The following is a 6,000-nucleotide window of genomic DNA, read 5'->3' on the forward strand; positions in this document are numbered from 1 at the left end:
ATGTATTTACTATGTGCTAATGCTTTGTTCCGGTACTCTATTAAAAGGAGGCCTTAATGTCCCTTAGTTTCCATTAGGACCCCGCTGCCACGGGAGGGTAGGACAAAAGATGTCATGCAAGTTCTTTTCCATAAGCACGTATGACTATATTCGGAATACATGCCTACATTACATTGATGAATTGGAGCTAGTTCTGTGTCACCCTATGTTATGATTGTTACATGATGAACCGCATCCCGCATAATTCTCCATCACCGATCCAATGCCTACGTGCTTTCCACATATTGTTCTTTTCTTATTTACTTTTCCGTTGCTACTGTTACAATCACTACAAAACACCAAAAATATTACTTTTGCTACTGTTATCTTTGTTACCGTTACCACTACTATCATACTACTTTGCTACTAAATACATTGCTGCAGATACTAAGTCATCCAGGTGTGGTTGAATTGACAACTCAACTGCTAATACTTGAGAATATTCTTTGGCTCCCCTTGTGTCGAATCAATAAATTTGGGTTGAATACTCTACCCTCGAAAACTGTTGTGATCCCCTATACTTGTGGGTTATCAAGACTATTTTCTGGCGCCGTTGCCGGGGAGCATAGCTCTATTCTTTGAGTCACTTGGGATTTATATCTGCTGGTCACTATGAAGAACATGAAAGACGCTAAGACAACAATTTATCCCTCAACTACGAGGGGAGGTAAGGAACTGCCATCCAGCTCTGCACTTGATTCACCTTCTGTTTTGAGTAAGCTTGCGACACCTAAACCTGCTTTTGCTATTCGTTCTGATATGTCGCATGTTATTGATGATGCCACTTCTGCTATGCATGATACTTATGATGAGACTACTTCTATGCTTGATACTACTGTGCCACTTAGTGAATTTCTTGATGAACAAATTGCTAGGGCTAGAGAGAAAGAAATTATTGAAACTGGTTATATTGATGAAAGTGATGATGAAGACTTGCCTGTTATTCCTGAGGGTTATGTTTTTGATAAAGAAGCTTCTTTAGCTATTTTAGCTTGCAAAGATAGATATGAGCTCAAGAGGTTATTAGCTAAATGGAATCAGCAATCTCTTAATGCTTGAATGAAACCTGACCCTGCTTTTGCTACTTCACCTATCTATGTTACCGATAAGGATTATGAATTCTTTGTTGATCCTGATATAATTACTTTGGTTGAATCAGATCCTTTTCATGGCTATGAATCTGAAACTGTTGTGGCACATCTTACTAAATTAAATGATATAGCCACCCTGTTCACTAATGATGAGAAATCTCGCTACCTTTATATCCTTAAAATATTTCCGTTCTCATTAAAGGGTGATGCTAAGATATGGTTTAATTCTCTTGATCCTGGTTGTGTGAGTAGTCCCCAGGATATGATTTATTACGTCTCCGCTAAATATTTCCCTGCTCATAAGAAACAAGCTGCTTTGAGGGAAATATACAACTTTGTGCAAATTGAAGAAGAGAGTCTCCCACAAGCTTGGGGGAGGCTTCTCAAGTTACTTAATGCTTTGCCTGATCATCCTCCTAAGAAAAATGAAATACTTGATATCTTTTATAATGGACTAACCGATGCTTCCAGAGATTACCTGGATAGTAGTGCTGGTTCTGTTTTCAGGGAAAGAACACCGGATGAAGCTGAAATTCTATTGAATAATATGTTGACAAATGAAAATAATTGGACACTTCCAGAGCCAGCTCCTGAGCCAATTCCTGAGCCTATTCCTAAACCAACTCCGAAGAAGAGAGGTGTTCTATTTCTCAGTCCTGAAGATATGTAAGAGGCAAAGAAATCTATGAAAGAAAAAGGTATTAAAGCTGAAGATGTTAAGAATTTACCTCCTATTGAAGAAATACACGGTCTTAATTTACCGCCTGTTGAAGAAACATATGATCTTAATCCATTACCTATTGAAGAAACTCATGGTCTCGATAACCCTACACAGGTAGTAAAGGTAAATTCTCTCTATAGATTTGATGAAGGTGATATTCCTCACTATAAGTCTGCTAGACAATGCTTAGAAGAGTTTGATAATTTTATTGTCAAACAAGAAAACTTCAATGCTTATTTTGGTAGACAATTAAAACAAAATACTTATATGATTGAACACTTGGGTGATTACATGGCTAATGTTAAAGGTGAACTTAAACTCATTAGTAAACATGCTTCTATGGTTACCACTCAAGTAGAACAAGTACTTAAGGCTCAAAATGATTTGCTAAATGAAATGAATAGTAAGAAGAATGATTATTGTGTTAGAGTGGCTACTAGAAGTGGTAAAATGACTCAGGAACCTTTGTATCCTGAAGGCCACCCTAAGAGAATTGAGCAGGATTCTCAGAGAAATAATATTGATGCACCTAGTCCTTCTAAAAGGAAGAAAAAGAAAAATGATAGGACTTTGCATGCTTCTAGTGAACCTATTGCTGAACCACCTGGGAATCCAAATGATCTTTCTATTTCTGATGCTGAAACACAATCTGGTAATGAACATGAACCTAGTGAAAAAATTAATGATGATGTTCATGATGATGCTCAACCTAGTAATGATAATGATGTAGAAATTGAACCTGTTGTTGATCTTGATAACTCACAATCAAAGAATCAACGTTATGATAAGAGAGACTTCGTTGCTAGGAAGCATGGTAAAGAAAGGGAACCTTGGGTTCAGAAACCCATGCCTTTTCCTCCCAAACCATCCAAGAAAAAGGATGATGAGGATTTTGAACACTTTGCTGAAATGATTAGACCTATCTTCTTGCGTATGCGATTAACTGATATGCTCAAAATGAATCCTTATGCTAAGTATATGAAAGAAATTGTTACTAATAAAAGAAAGATACCGGAAGCTGAAATTTCCACCATGCTTGCTAATTATACTTTTAAGGGTGGAATACCTAAGAAACTAGGAGATCCAGGAGTACCCACTATACCATGCTCCATTAAAAGAAACTATGTTAAAACTGCTTTATGTGATCTTGGAGCCGGTGTTAGTGTTATGCCTCTTTCTTTATATCGTAGACTTGATTTGAATAAGTTGACACCTACTGAAATATCTTTGCAAATGGGTGATAAATCAACTGCTATACCTGTCGGTATTTGTGAGGATGTGCCTGTTGTGGTTGCAAATGTTACTATTTTAACGGACTTTGTTATTCTTGATATTCCTGAGGACGATGGTATGTCTATTATTATTGGAAGACCCTTTTTGAATACTGCAGGGGCTGTTATTGATTGCAACAAAGGCAATGTCACTTTTCATGTCAATGGTAATGAGCATACGGTACACTTTCCGAGGAAACAACCTCAAGTTCATAGTATAAATTCTATTGGAAAAATTCCATCGATTATTTTTGGAGGTTTTGAATTTCCTCTTCCTACTATCAAGAAGAAATATGATATTCTTATTATTGGGGATGTGCATATCCCCGTTGAGGTAACATAGTGTTATTCGAAATTTCTCCGGTTCCATGTTAGTTGGAATGAGTTTGTTAACAAGACCTGATCAACCTTGTTAGTGGATTCCTTTTGATGAGCATGAGATGGATGAAACTAGAAGGCACAACCTTCTGTACCCTCTTTCTACTTTGTGTTATTTAGTTGAAATAAAGTAAAAATAGTATTTCCCTGTCTGTTTTCTAATTTATCCGTGCAATATAAAAATACCCCGAAAATAGAAGTTCTCCAAATGCCCTAAAAATGGAATATGATTTTTTCTAGAATTTTTGAGAATATCTGGCACTGAGAACACAGCAGGAAGGGCAAGCACCTGGCCACGAGGGTGGAGGGCGCGCCCCCTGCCTCGTGGGCCCACGGTGGCTCCCCTCCACTTATTCCTGCACCCACACACTCCTTCTTCCTCCCACAAACACCAATATCCAGTTCAAGCACAAGTTCTAGCTCATTTTGCTGCGATTTTTGATCTCCTTGCTCAAAGCACCTCTCACAAAACTGCTTGGGGGGATTGTTCCTTGGTATGTGACTCATCCATTGGTCCAATTAGTTTTTGTTCTAGTGCTTTATTCATTGCAAATTTGTGCTGCCTAGGTGACCATGTTCTTGAGCTTGCATGTCAAATTTATATGGTTCCAAGTAGTTATAATGCATGATATAGGCTCTAGGCACTTGTAGGAGTAGTTGCTATCAATTTTGTTGAGCTTGGTTCACTTTTGTTTGAAGTTACTAAAAATTTCAGAATTTTTTTAGAGAAAGAATTATGCTTAGGAAAATGTTCCAAGGTGGTTCTTCAAGGAAGCAAGGACCCAGGCTTGCAATGCGTGATGCTGACGAGGAGCCACCAAGGGACGCTCCAGTGCGGCCTTGTGAATGGCCTTCGGAAAATTGTATGGATCGAGCGGGAATCAAAGAAGAATTTAACGCATACTTGTGTAACGCTGATCTTGTGAGCTTTGAGGCAGACAAATGCCACCAGTACCACTATCTCACTAGTTCCTTTGTGAGGAGGTTTGAATTTTCATCTTCACGTAATTCTCCAACTGTCCTGTTTGATCTCTATGAAAAATCTTATACTATGGACTTAGAGGATTTTACCGCTGCTTGCAAACTTCCACAATGGGGTAGTGCTAGTGAACCTCGCAAATCTGAATTTAGAAATTTTCTTGCTAGCATAACTGTGGGGGAATCTAGAGACATAGCACAAGCTACCATAGGGAGCATTCATTTTCCTGCTATACATTATTTTGCTCTTTTCATAGGTAGGTGCATAAATGGTAAAGATGAAGCATGTCACATGTGTGTCCCTGATCTCAGTATTCTTAGGAGTGCTGTGTTAGGAGACCAAACTTATAACTTGGGAGCCATTGTTGCACATAGGTTGCATCATAATAGATTTAATGGAGATTTCTTTGGAGGAATTTATGCAACCCGCTTAGCTGATTTTCTTGGTGTGGACGTTCATGAGGATAATATTGAGTTGCCTTTGCTGGGGAACGTAGCAATAATTCAAAATTTTCCTACGTGTCACCAAGATCAATCTAGGAGATGCTAGCAACGAGAGAGAGGGAGTGCATCTTCATACCCTTAAAGATCGCTAAGCGGAAGCGTTACAAGAACGCGGTTGATGGAGTCGTACTCGCAGCGATTCAAATCGCGGAAGATCCGATCTAGCGCCGAACGGACGGCGCCTCCGCGTTCAACACACGTACAGCCCGGGGACGTCTCCTCCTTCTTGATCCAGCAAGGGGAGAGGAGAAGTTGAGGGAGAACTCCAGCAGCACGACGGCGTGGTGGCAATGGAGCTCGTGGTTCTCCGGCAGAGCTTCGCTAAGCACTACGGAGGAGGAGGAGGAGGTGTATGAGGAGGGAGGGCTGCGCCAGGGAAGAGGTGCGGCTGCCCTCCCACCCCTCCACTATATATAGGGGCAAGGGGAGAGGGGGAGGCGCCCTAGGGTTTCCCCTAGGGAGCGGCAGCCAAGCAGATTGGATCTCCCTAGGGAAAATCCTAGGGAGACTTGCCCCCCAAGCCAAGCAGGTGGAAGCTTGCCTCCCAAGCCAGGTGGAGGCGCCCCACCTCCCCAAGTAACGTGGGAAAGGGTGTGGGGGCGCACCACCCCTTAGTGGGCTGGTTTGCCCCTTCCCCTTTGGCCCATGAGGCCCTCTAACACTTGCCGGGGCTCCCGAAACACCTTTCGGTCATGCTGGCCATAGCCTGGTACCCCCGAAACACTTCCGGACTCCAATACCCTTCGTCCAATATATCGATCTTCAGCGCTGGACCATCCCGGAACTCCTCGTGATGTCCGGGATCTCATCCGGGACTCCGAACAACCTTCGGTAACCACATACTATTTCCCATAACAACTCTAGTGTCACCGAACCTTAAGTGTGTAGACCCTACGGGTTCGGGAATCATGCGGACATGACCGAGACACCTCTCCGGCCAATAACCAATAGCGGGATCTGGATACCCATATTGGCTCCCACATGTTCCACGATGATCTCATCGGATGAACCACGATGT

Source organism: Triticum aestivum, chromosome 2D, assembly GCF_018294505.1.
Source record: "Triticum aestivum cultivar Chinese Spring chromosome 2D, IWGSC CS RefSeq v2.1, whole genome shotgun sequence".
In the NCBI taxonomy this organism is placed as follows: domain Eukaryota; kingdom Viridiplantae; phylum Streptophyta; class Magnoliopsida; order Poales; family Poaceae; genus Triticum; species Triticum aestivum.